The 14261-nt window shown below is 34.8% G+C and overlaps 1 non-coding gene and 1 pseudogene across 1 annotated transcript; one reads left to right on the top strand and one right to left on the bottom strand.

The window, feature by feature from the left end:
• Positions 1 to 438: 438 nt before the first annotated feature.
• LOC122691109 lies at positions 439 to 577 on the top strand. Its single transcript, XR_006340346.1, has one exon. It is a non-coding gene; the product is annotated as a small nucleolar RNA SNORA48 (small nucleolar RNA).
• Positions 578 to 12953: 12376 nt separating this feature from the next.
• LOC122689826 lies at positions 12954 to 13312 on the bottom strand (annotated as a pseudogene).
• Between the last annotated feature and the right edge of the window lie 949 nt (positions 13313 to 14261).

Raw genomic sequence — 14261 nt, 5'->3', positions numbered from 1 at the left:
TTTACCACTAGTGCCACCTAGGAAGCCCATAGAGGTACGCATGTTAAGGAAATTAGTTCAGCCTCTAACTGTCAACAAAGAATGGAGACCCTTAAACAACAAGACACAAGGATATGAATCCTTCCAATAATCATGTAAGTTTGGAAGCAGATCTTTTCAAGATTGAGCTTTAAGATGAGACCACAGCCTTGACTGCAGCATTGTGAAGGACTCTGAAATGGAGGAACAAACTAGGCTGTACCAGTGTCTTGACTCAGATAAACTGAGATAATAAATATGCATTGTTTTAAGTAGCTAAATTTTTGATAATTTAAGTAGCAATAGATTAGTAATGACTTATGCAAATATGACCAAAAAAAAAAAAAAAGATTTCTAACTCATAGAATATGCAGAAATACATTTTCATACATTTAAAACCAAATCATAAAAAATAAAACATGTCCCTGACCTGGGTAGAGTGGCACCTGGTTGGTTGGTGGTGGCTGTCTCATATCAGTGAGGGACAAAACAACTCCTTGTTTATCCCAGCTTGGCTTTTGCTCTGTGCCCATGCCTGGTTCATGCCCTGGACACATGGAAGAAGAAAAGAAAAAAATAAATAAAACAAAAGTTCTTAGCCACTAGAAAAAATAACAAACCTATGAACTCAGGGTAAAGAAGGATTAACTTAAACACAAAAACCACAACATATAAAGTGTTGATAAAGTTTGAATGGCAAAATATATCATAAATAAATATGAACCACAATGTGGGAAGATATATTTGAAACAGAACTTCAACATATCAATTATGTTTTTTTTTTTCAAACGAGAAAATAGCCAAACACATGGCCAAGCAATTCATAGAAGAAGACATCAGAATGGCCAAGAAATATAAGAATGTATACTCAAAATCACTAATGGTTAAGCAAATGAAAATTAAACCAAATTATATACAAATTCACATTCATCCAACAGCAGAAATATTTAAAAAAATTAGGCAATAATTGGAACCAATAACAATACAGTGAATCAGGAACTTTAACTTACTTTTGTTGTTGTTGTTCAGTTGCTAAGTCATGTCCAACTCTTTGCGACCCCATGAACTGCAGCATGCCAGGCTTCCTTGTCCCTCATTATCTTCAGGAACTTGCTCAAACTCATGTCCATTAAGTCAGTGATGCTATCTAAGCATCTCATCCTCTGCTGTCCTCTTCTCCTTTTGCCTTCAATCTTTCCCAGCATCAGGGTCTTTTCCAATGAGTCGCTCTTGAGGGAACTGTAATTAATGCAATCCTTTTGATATGCATTTGGGAAATATCTAGTAAAATTAAAATTGCATATAATTTACAACTGATTATTTTCACTCCTGGTCATGTATAATATATAATCTCACACATCCATAAAAGGAAACATATATAAAAATATCTATTTTTTCAAAGAATGAAAACGCATAACAAATTGCCAAGACCTCAGCTGAGCCAGGAAAGAGAGCTTGACTGTCAGAAGTCAGAAATAGTGAATTAACAGAACAAACCCAAAGTGAAAGAATTTAGCCTTTGATGACACTGTGTTGAATGTAGGCAAGTGACTAAACTGGATAAAGTACCTACTACTTCATTCCATTTTCTCCCAGGGAATACACACTCATGTAGGATCAGGTAGATCAGTGGGACCAGGCAGTCTCATTGTTGAGAGAGCCCTAAACAAAAGGCTCCAGCAGTTTCATAAACCCAGGGTCAAAAGGGAGAAGGGGGAAAAGTTTATGAATAGAAAGTACTGGGCACTAAGTCACAGTGGGGGAAAAAAAAAATCTTCAAAGTTTCCTTTCCTTTCTCAGTAACAGAGGCACCTAAAGACTTAAGATAAAGAGACCTAGGAATGAAGGCATGAGATTAGGAATGCAAACATGTGAAGAGCATGACCAGTCAGAGGAGCTTGAGTCCTTGATCGCAACTCCCCTTGGAGATTGTGATACACTGGCTGGTGTGAGAAGGGCAGTTCTCCCGTTGAGATCTTCTAGGTAAAACCTTTGCTTTACATATTGGTTTCTATAATTGGGCTTGAAAATTGCAGATTTAAAAAAAAAATTAATTTATTAAATAATAAAGTAATGTTAATTGGAGGCTAATTACTTTACAATATTGTGGTAGTTTTTTGACATACATCGACATGAATCAGCCATGGGTGTACATGTATCCCAGCATCCTGAAGCCCCCTCCTCACCCCATCCCTTTGGGTTGTCCCAGCGATTGGTTTTTAACCAAAAGCTCATCTCCTCAAACACATCAAGCAGTAGGAATATGGGTAATCCAAAAGCTCATCTCCTCAAACACATCAAGCAGTAGGAATATGGGTAATTTAAAAAGAAAGATTAAACATATTCAATAAAAGTAAATTATCTACACCAATTAAAATTGAACTATAATTGCACACATAAAAATAGATTCTTAAGACATAATTTTTGTGAGTAAAAACAAATTGTATATAAAAGGAAAGTGTGATGTAATATATACAAATTTAAAATTGTAAAATATACATATTATATTTGATGAATTTTAATAAAGTAAAACTTTAAAAGACATTGATGGGGCTCCAGTTTCATCCATCTCATTAGGACTGGTTCAAATGAATTCTTTTTGATGGCTGAGTAAAATTCCATGGTGTATATGTACCACAGCTTCCTTATCCATTCATCTGCTGATGGGCATTGTGAAGCAATTAGCCTCCAACTAATAAAAACATTAAAAAAATAAATAAATAAAAATGAAAAAAAAAAAAGACATTGATGGGAGGATGCATGCAAATTTCACAGTTTATTGTTGATTTTTGGAAAGGAAATCAGGGAACAAGAATGGGGAAGAACAAATGATATTTCAAGGTGATATGACATTTTGTTTAATCTGAAGCAACTATGGCAATAGAAGCATTTATTAACTCTGGGTGGTATGTAAATGTTATTATACTGGTGTAATGCTGTTTTTTGGTTTTCTGTAGTTTTGAGTATATTAAAAATATTTTCAACAAAAACCACTACAATATTGTAAATTAATTAGCCTCCAACTAATAAAAATAAATGAAAAAAAATAGCTGGATGTAAGTATGTATATATATACAACATAGATGGAAACTATGAGGTAAGAAGACTGTCCTTAAAAATCAAACATTGAGATTCTCTATATGCTATTTATATAATCAAAAATATTTAAAAGGGAGTGTTAGCCTCACAAAACTGTTGTCAGTAGTATAACAACAGCAACTTGCTTATTTTCATGCTCTTCAGGCTTTGGTTTGGAGGATACTAGTTATAATTTCAAAAGAGGGTAGGGCATGAAAAACAAGACACAATCCATTGAAATAAATTTCAAAATATTTACTTCAATATATGTTCTTATTTTGCAATGCTGGTTTCCTGAAAATATAACCAGTAAACCTGTCAATAAGGCAAAGCTGAGTTTATTACTTACTATGGTAAAATATGGGCTTCCTTGGTGGCTCAGATGGTAAAGAATCCACCTGCCATGCAGGAGACCTGGGTTCAATCCCTGGGTCTGGAAGATTCCCTGGAGAAGGGAATGGCAGCCCATTCCAGTATTCTTGCCTGGAGAATTCCATGGACAGAGGAGCCTGGTGGGCTAGATTTCATGGGGTCGCAAAAAGTCAGACACGACTGAGTGACTGCACTTCACTTTTTCATGATAAAATATATCACTATCTTGTTAGTCCTAGTAGTGTCTGGAGTGGGAAGGACAGTCACAATTTTTATAAGGTTTTATGGTTTGTCTTGGGATGGTTTCTTCAATGTGTTGGCCTGAGGACGATCAGGTAATGATCACGTTGAAATAGTTAAGGATTGGTGCAGGGTTTGAGGTAAGGGATTGGAAGAGTGTATTCAATTATCTGATGCTATTCATTGGAAAATGGAACAATTTAAAATGAGTTTGGAGAAAGTTCTCAAGAGGAACAATAAAATTATTTTCATAACTTCCTGGGAAGTTATCTTCTTGGGAAAGAGGTGGAATGGTTAAGTCATGTTAGTGAAAGCAGCCTGAAAGTATAGTTGTTAATATTCATCAGAAGCTGTGTGTAGATGGCTTGATTCTCACTCTAAAAATGTGGTACTATCTCAAGTTCCTTTCCACTATATATCATAACAGAATTACTTATGTTAATGGATTTGTAATGATGAATATTAAAGTTTAGATGTTATTATTTAAAAGACATTTAACTCCTATGTTTCTGAACATTCTTTGCACATTTTTCTTAAAGAAAAGGTATTTCTTTATATCAGTTATAAGAGAGGTATGCATTATTTATCTTTTTCTTATGTTATTAATGTTTCATAAAATTCTTTCTATTTTATTAAACTCCTCATTATGTGTTGTGACTTCAGAACTGAATTTTTTATCACCTGAACTTGGGAAGAAAATGAATCAAGGATATAGACATGGTTAGAATCACATAGATTTGAGGGTATATATTCATTAATTTGTTAAATAATTATTAAATGCATACTTGATAGCAATTCACTAAGTAGTAGGCTATCACTTGTGGATTCTAGACTTTGATTTCAATTATCAAAAAAAAAAAGAAAACAAGAATAAAAAGTAAAAGTTTGAGGAAGTGTATTATCCATGTTTCTAGCTTCTATAAATTTGATTCTTCAATTTCTGATTTACATGTTTCATGCACATCTTGCTCTAGACAACCCCATAATATGCCTGAATTGCTTTGCCTTGGCCTCCTGCCTCCTTCATCAATCCTCACTCCTCAGGAAAAATCCTCCTCCCATGTGTGTGCTTGTAAAACACAAAGCAATCCAGAGTCCACACTCTGAGCCATCTCCTTTAAAAGGCTCTCATACTATCTACTTTCCATAAATAATTGACCAGGTACCAGACAACTAGAAGGGATCTGTATGCCCCACAGCCTGCTGAAATTATTCAGATGAGCCAATCCTAAACTTGCCCACACCGCCTCATCCATTTCTTATTGTGGAAACAACAGTAATGGCTCTTGCCCAAAGTTCTTCCTTCTCACTCTGCTTCCTGATCCACTGCATGCTTCCCTGAGGGCATCACACATGGCACACCTCCATCTCTTGGAAACTGTAATAAATTATCTCTTCAATAGTAATCACCTCCTGAACACTTGGCCCTACTGTACCCTCCTCTGTCCATGGAATTTTTCAGGCAAGAATACAGAAGTGGGTTGCCATTTCCTCCTCCAGAGGATCTTCTTGACCCAGAGATTGAAGCCAAGTCTCTTGTGTCTCCTGCATTGCAGGCAGATTCTTTACCCACTGAGCTATCAAGGAAGCCCTCAAATTTTTTATTAATGCACTGTATTTTAAAACAAGGAGTTGGCATATATACATATATATGCATATATAAATAATTTTACCATATATGGATATTTTTAATTTTACATATTTATTGAAATATAGTTGATTTGCAATATTATGTTAATTTCAGGCATATATTTTGGTGATTCAGTATTTTTGCAGTTTATATTCCATTATCAGTTAGTACAAGATAATGGTCATAATTCCTTATGCTGTACAGTGTGTATGTGTGTGTTAGTTGCTCAGTCGTGTCTGACTCTTTGTGACCCCAATGAACTGTAGCCTGCCAGAATTCTATGTCCATGGTAATTCTCCAGGCAAGAATACTGAAGTAGATTGCCATTCTCGTCCCCAGAGGATCTTCCTGACCCAGGGATCAAACCCTGGTTTCCTCCATTGTAGGCAGATTCTTTACCACTTGAGCTACAGGGAAGTCCACACAGTGTCTTCTTATTGCTTAACTATTTTATACATACTAATTTGTAATCATTAATTCCAATATTCCTAATTTGTTCATCCTCCCTTCACTCTCCCCTTTGGTAACCACAATTTTTCTTCTCTATGAGTCAGTTTCTGTTTTGCATACTCATATGTATTATTTTTCAGACTGCAAATATAATTCATATAATATGTTATTTGTTTTCTCTGTTTGACTTATTTCCCTAAGAATAATGTTTCTAGGTCTACCCACATTGCTACAAATGGAAGAATTTCATTCTTTTCATGGCTGAGTAATATTCCATTGTATACGCATATCTATATACAATACTTCTTAATTCAGTCATCCATTGATAGACATTTGGGTTGCTTCCAAGTCCCATTATAAATCAGTTCAATTCAGGAGATCAGCCATGTCTGACTCTTTGCAACCCCATGGACTGCAGCAGGCCAGGCTTCCCTGTCCATCACCAACTCCCAAAGCTTACTCAAACTCATGTCCATTGAGTCAGTGATGCCATTCAACCATCTCTTCCTCTGTCAACCCCTTTTCCTCCCACCTCAATCTTTCCCAGCATCAGGGTGGTTTCCAATGAATCATTTATTCACAACAGGTGGTCAGAGTAATGGGGTTTCAGCTTTAGAATCAGTCCTTCCAATGAATACTCAGGACTAATTTCCTGTAGGATTAACCTGCTGGATCTCATTGTAGTCCAAGGGACTCTCAAGAGACTTCTCCAACACCACAGTTCAAAAGCATCAGTTCTTTGGCACTCAACTTTCTTTATAGTCCAACTCTCACTTCCATACACGAATACTGGAAAGAGCTTTGACTAGGTGGACCTTTGTTGGCAAAGTAATGTCTCTGCTTTTTAATATGCTGTCTAGGTTGGTCATAACCTTTCTTCCAAGAAGCAATTGTCTTTTAACTTCATGGCGACAGACACCATCTGCAGTGATTTTAGAGTCCAAAAATGTTGTTTCTCTCTCTTTCCATTGTTTCCCCATCTATTTGTCAGGAAGTGATGAGACCAGATGCCATGATCTTAGTTTTCTGAATGTTGAGTTTTAAGCAAACTTTTTCACTCTCCTCTTTCAATTTCATCCAGAGGCTCTTTAGTTCTTCTTTGCTTACTGCAATAAGGGTGGTGTCATCTGCATATCTGAGGTTATTGATATTTCTCCTGGCAGTCTTGATTCCAGCTTGTGCTTCATCCAGCCCAGCATTTTGAATGATGTATTCTGCATATAAGTTAAATAAGCAGGGTGACAGTATACAGCTTGGGAAAGGGTGACATACTCCTTTCCCAATTTGGAACCAGTCTGCTGTGCCATGTCCAGTTCTAACTGTTGCTTCGTGACCTGCATACAGATTTCTCATGACACTGGTAAGGTGGTCTTATATTCCCATCTCTTTAAGAATTTTCCACAGTTTGTTGTGATCTACACAGTAAAAGGCTTTGGTATAGTCAATAAAGCAGAAATATATGTTTTTCTGGAACTCTTGCTTTTTCAATGATCCAAAAGATATTGACAATTTTATCTCTGGTTCCTCTGCATTTTCTAAATCCAGCTTGAACATCTGGAATTTAACATTTCACATACTCTTGAAGCCTGGTTTGGAGAATTTTGAGCATTAGTTTGTTAGCATGTGAGATGAGTGCCATTGTGAGGTAGTTTGAACATTCTTTGGCTTTGCCTTTCTTTGGGATTGGAATGAAAACTGACCTTTCCCAGTCCTATGGCCACTGCTGAGTTTTCCAAATTTGCTGGCATATTGAGTGCAACACTTTCACAGCATCATCTTTTAGGATTTGAAATAGCTCACCTGGAATTTCATCACCTCTAGTAGCTTTGTTTGTAGTGATGCTTCCTAAGGTCCACTTGACTTTTCATTCCAGGATGTCTGGTTCTAGGTGAGTGATTATACCATTATGGTTATCTGGGTCATGAAGATTTTTTTTTTATAGTTCTTCTGTGTATTGTTGCCATGTTTTCTTAATATCTTCTGCTTGTCTTAGGTTCATACAATTTCTGTCCTTAATTGTGGCCATCTTTGCATGAAATGTTGCCTTGGTATCTCTAATTTTCTGGAAGAGATCTCTAGTCTTTCCCATTCTGTTGTTTTCCTCTATTTCTTTGCATCGATCACTGAGGAAGACTTTCTTATCTTTCCTTGTTATTCTTTGGAACTCTGCATTCAATTGGGCATATCTTTCCTTTTCTCCTTTTCCTTTAGCTTCTCTTCTTTTATCAGATATTTGTAAGGCCTACTCAGACAACCATTTTGCCTTTTTTCATTTCTTTTCCATGGGGTTGCTCTTGATCACTGCCTCCTGTACCATGTCATGAACCTCTTTCCATAGTTTTTCTATGCACTTTATGAGATCTAACCCCTTGGATGTTTTTGTCACTTCCACTGTATAATCCTAAGGGATTTGATTTAGGTCATATCTGAATGGTCTAGTGGTTTTCCCTACTTTCTTCAATTTATGTCAGAATTTGACAATAAGGAATTCATGATCTGAGTCACAGTCAGTGCCTGGTCTTGTTTTTGCTGACTGTAAAGAGCTTCTCCATCTTTGGCTGCAAAGAATATAGTCAGTCTAATTTCAGTATTGACTATCTGTTGATGTCCATGTGTAAAGTCTTCTCCTGTGTTGTTGGAAGAAAGAGTCTGCTTTGACCAGTGTATTCTCTTGGGAAAACTCTATTAGTCTTTGCCCTGCTCCATTTTGTACTCCAAGGCCAAATTTGCCTGTAAAAAGCTACTGTAAGTTGAACTACAATAAATGTTGGGGTGCATGTATTGCTTCAAATTAGAGTTTTCCCCAGATATATGCCTAGATTTGGGATTGTTGCATCATATGGTAGCTCTGTTTTTAGTGTTTTTAAGGAAACTCCAGACTATTTTTCATATTGGCTGCATCAACTTACATTCCCACCAAAAGTGTAGGAGGGTTTCCTTTTCTCCATACCCTGCTGGAGCATTTATTACTTGTAGACATTTTAATGATATTCATTTTGACAAGTCTGTGACAATGTCTAATTATTGCTTTTATTTGCATTTCTCTAATAATTTAGTAATGTTGATCATCATTTCATGAACCTCTTAGCCTTCTGTATGTCTTCTTTGGAAAAGTGTCTTCTGTCCATTTTTTTGGTATGCTTGTTTTTTGATGTTGAGTTGTATCAGCAGTTTATATATTTTGGATCTTAATCCCTTGTTGGTCACATCATTTGCAAATAATTTCTCCCTTTCCATTGGTTATATTTTCATTTTATCAGGGATTTCTTTTGTTAAGCAAAAGCTTTTAGGTTTAATTTGGTCCCATTTGTTTATTTTTGGTTTTAATTATTTTATATTAGGAGACAAATTCAAAAAGTTGCTACAACTTATGTAAAAGAGTGCTCTGCCTGTGCCTTCTTCAGTAGTTTTATGGTTCTAGACCTTACATTTACTTATTTATTCCATTTTGAGTTTATTTTTGTATATAGTGTAAGTGGATGTTCAAATCTCATTGTTTTAAATGTAGCTGTTCTGTTTCCCCAGCACCACTAGTTGAAGAGACAGTCTTTTCTCCATTGTATATTCTTGCCTCCTTTGTCATAGGTTGATTGACCATAGGTGCCCAAGTTTATTTTTGCACTCTCTATTCTGGTCCATTGATTGATGTGTCAGTTCTCGTGCCATACCACCAACATGACAATTTGATTACTGTAGCATTGTAATATACTCTGAAGTCAGATAGTATGATACCTCTGCTTTCTTGTCATTTCCTCTTTCATGAAAAATCTTTTTTTTTGTTTTTTCATTTTCTCGCCTTTAGTCTTTGTCTTTGTAAACTGTTTTTTTTTTTCTTTTCATTTTCTCACTTTTAGTCTGTATCTTTAGCCCAGAAGTGAGTCTCTTGTAGGCAGCATATTGAAGGTTCTTGTTTTTTGTACAGCCACCCTATGTCTTTGATTGGAATATTTAGTCCATTCACTTTTAAAGTAATTATTGATGGATATATGCTTATTACCATTTTATTACCTGCTTTCCAGTTGTTTTTGTAGGTTTTATCTGTTCACTTCCTCCTCTTTTTTGTTGTTTCTCCCATTGTAGTTTGGTGATCTTTTGCAGTATGCTTGGGCTACTTTCTTTTAGGTTTTTCTGTCTCTCCTATAGGTTTTTGATTTGTGGCTACTGTGAGGTTCGTAGATGTTGACCCATAATTATACCTACCTGATGTAAACTAATATGTATTTAGTTCAAATACTTCCTAAAAATCTACATTTTTACTCCCCTCCCCCACATTTTATGCTTTTGATGTCATATTTTATATCTTCATGCTTATCACTTTACTATTTATTGTAGTTATAGTTGCTTTTACAACATTTTGTCTTTCAATTTTATACCACCTTATTTAAGTGATCTTTAATCTCTATCATGTATTTGTCTTTCCTAATGGGGTTTTGCCTTTTCTATAGATTCTTACTACTTTTCCAGTTAGAGAAGACCCTTCAACATCTCCTTTAGGGTAGGTTTAGTATTGATGAATTCTTTTAGTGTTTGTTTCTCAGAGAAGTTCATTATTTCTCCTATTTTAAATCATACTCTTGCTGGGTAGATGATTCTAGTTTGCACATTTTTCCATTTAACCACTTTGAATGTATCATAGGTTTCCCTTCAGACATGTAAAGTTTCTACAGAGGAATTAGCTGATAGCCTTATTGGGATTCCACTGCATATGACTCTTTGTTTTCCTCTTATTGCTTTTATAATTCTCTCTATCTTTGGACTGGGGAAGCAGCAGCATCTATGGCAGACCACTCTCCCACTGCTTGAGAGAAAACCAGCACACACACACTCCTCATGAGTGGATTCTAAGTTTCTCCAGCTTTTCTATCTGTTCCAGAAGTTCTCCAAGCAATCAACGGGGCTTGTCTCTAACACATAGGATCCCAGCACTGTGATGTTCAGTCTCTGGCTCAACCTACTCACTCCCCAGGGTGAATGTCCACTTATGTGATCTCCCTTTTTCTCTTAATCCCTACTTGATACTTTTCTTCCTATCATACTGTATTAAATGTTTCTTTCTTATAGTCTTGGAGTCTTTTCACCAATTTCCAGTTAGGTTTCCAAAAGAATTGTTCCACATGCAGATGATTTTTGATGTATCCTTGGGGGACTAGTAGTGAGTTGAACTTCTTACTCCACCATCTTGGTCTCCCTCTGGGTATATATATATTTTAACTCCATGTAACATTGCTGTGATTTCACCCATACACAAAAATTAACACTTTAAAACTCCAAAAATAGGAAGTACCTAAGGCTAGAATAAATGTAACATTTTCCCTAAGAAATAATAAGTCAACATGAAGCATAATATACTAGGTACAAAGTTAAAACTATATGACCATTATTTCATCCAATTTTCACTATGTTATGCTAATTACTTTCACCATTTTATGGAATAGAAAACTGAGGCTTAGGAAGATTGAGTGACTTCCTTAAGATCACAGAGCTTACAAGTGGCAGAATTGATGCTCATCAAAACCAGACTAATGGAGTTTAGGGCCTGCTTAACACTCTTAACAATTGTGCATGAACTTTTTTTTTTTCTAGCATAGTAATAAATAAAGAAATATATAACAATTATGATTATGATAATATAACCATGATTATATTACTATAAGGTGTTAGGTAATATTTTATGGATAGAAAGTGATGGATCCAGAGTTCAAACTAAGACTGATTGACTTAAAAGCTTTGTTCTTTTGGTTATTGGTGCTATTTTTCTCATTTTGCTCCAACACAGTAAGTTCTTCACCATGGGAGCCACTCTGATGCATAATAACTAATCTCCCTAAGACAATTAAGTCCTTTTCTTCTGAGCACATGAAAACCAACTTCTAATCTGAGAAGCTTTCTATCAATACTGTAAAATCAGAGGTTATTTTAAAAACAAAAAGACTAAAACTTCAAAAAAATTACAGGCAACTGAAGGATTCAGGTACTTTGCAAAAGTGTTTAGTTTTTATATATCCAAACATACTAATCTTTAATATTTAAGGTTTAGTTTGACCAAAGGTTTGGCTTGACGATTTCCTTAATCATTTGTTCCAAAGTTTTGCTTTGTTCCCTTAACCATTATAAAATTACAGTGTCTAAAGACCTGGTTAAACTTTGAAATTCCAGTAGTGGTCTACTCTCTTCTTTCTATGTTCACCTCTTTCTCAGTTTCTTATATACCTCTTTCTTTCCATCCTTTGTGATCTTCGTCTTTTTTTTTTTTTTTGATCTTCATCTTTTACCTGATACCCACACCATGCTTCTATTAGTACTACAACCAAAACTCAGATACTTCCCCTAAAATCTATTAAAATCTTGGGTGAAATAATTAAATTACATTTTCTCCCCAGTCATCTGGTTCCTTTTTGCTATTTTTTCCCATTAACATAATATCTAGTCTCCTTATTTTAAAAATATTATCTTAAAATTGCCATGGTTCAACATATATGTTATATACATTCTCTTATATGGTCTTATTTTATTGAGAGCAACTTAAATAGTCATTATGTGGTTAATAAGCCTGAACATAATGCTTGATAAATTAAAAAAAAAAGATCAATGCACATTTATGAGAATAAATATATTTTTAAAGATACTATAAATTGATAACATTCTGAGATCCTGAAAATATATATAGGGGTTAATAATTTTTAATCACCTAATTCAACAGCCAAATGATCTGATGGTGTAAAAATAGAGAAGAAATACAGTAATGTACTAAGCAGGTGTATCACCATTAGAATAAATGTTTCTTACTATTGAAATGCAAACTTTTCTAAATAAAACAAGATAATTTTATTTTTCTATAGCTTGGAGACCTAGAGTAAGTCAAAAAGTCTCTAAGCCTGTTTTCTCATTTATATAATGATAATGATAATAGTTTAAGTTTATCAAAGAAGCTTTGACTGAGTTGATTAGATTTAGTAACAATAAAATTGTGGCTACAATGTATGTATATAAATAAATATCAACAAGTTTAGAAGCAGAAACTAAAATCTGCAGGGACTTTGAAAACTACTTTGCCTTCAAAATATAAATATTTTCAATTGAGTTTGGTAAAAATCATTAAGATTGTTTCCTATTATTTTTATTTTGGCTTGTTTTGAGTTCTATACATTTATTCAACAATCAGCAGTTAGTTCTCCTCCACATTAACTGTCTGTAGATTTTTGAAAATGATGACAGGTACAAAGGTAACCAACGTGTAGAGCTTGTTTGGTGAATCTTTGTCTTCATTATATTTTCTGCACAACTGCACATAGGTACAGTGTGGGACATTCCTTATTCTTCTGGTCCAGTCAGCTTTAATGAGCCTAGAGTCAATGCATACATCCAGAGTTCCCATCTTCTTCATGGCAAATTTCCAGATTCCTTTGAGTGCCCAAGGACATGCTTCTCGAAACTCACTCTATGAGTGCATTTCTGAATGTTAATAATGCGTTCATTGATGGCAGATTTGCCCCTCTTCTAATCACTCTTTTTTGCATGAGCCATTCAGTCAGGCTTGGTTTGGACAAAGAGTGTTTTTGTTGTTAAATTGCACTCTGGTTCACAATAAGTCAGTGTAGGGTAAAATATGGTAAAAACACCTTACTAAAGAAAGTAAACATTTTCAAGAAAGTCATAAAGTAAAATTTTGAAATTGTAAATAGGGAAGGCATTTGTTTGTGTGTGATTTTGTGTGTGAGAGAGAGAAGAGAGAGCTTGAGAAATAGAGGGCGAGAGGAGCAAATTACTGTTTTTTTATTAAGTATTTTTAAATGTAATTGCAATTTTAAGAAGTAATACAGATTCTCTATAACTTTTATCTGGTTTTCCCCAGCTGTAGCATTCATATAACTATAGTACAATATGACAAAAGGGAAATTAACATTGACATAATCTATAGACTTTATTCAGATTTCACCAGTTCTATGCACACTCATTTATGTGTCTGTGTGTGTTTAGTTCTGTTATTCTTTTCTACTAGACTTTGGTATATGTTTATACATTGCTTCATTTTATTTCTTAATACAGTTGGTGTTTTATGAAATTGCTGCAATCTCTGAATTAGAAAATATTGAACCATTGCTCTTAAGGAAAATACAAAATTAAGTTTATTTAAGCTTCTTTTCACAAGATTTATATCAATGAGTCAATGCATAATCTTTCTTTATGTGTGTTTCTTTTTAAAGACTGTTATTACATACTGTTGATTTACTAAAGTTGAACTCATGGCCTACAGTGCTATCTCCCACATTGTAGGCAGACACTTTATAATCTGAGCCACTAGGGAAGTCCTACAGTGGTATAGCTCATACCTATAGGAAGCTTATGTAACACATATATTTGCTCTGTAAGGCACATCAGAGCTTACTCAAGTTTAGGAATATTAGACAGCTCTTTAGCACCATTTTCTATGCTTAGGGACCATTTTTAACAGAGAAATAACCAACAAAACCAC

Source organism: Cervus elaphus, chromosome X (genome assembly GCF_910594005.1).
Source record: "Cervus elaphus chromosome X, mCerEla1.1, whole genome shotgun sequence".
NCBI lineage: Eukaryota > Metazoa > Chordata > Mammalia > Artiodactyla > Cervidae > Cervus > Cervus elaphus.
Note: the sequence above shows the minus strand (reverse complement) of the source record. Positions and strands in the feature narration are given on the sequence as shown.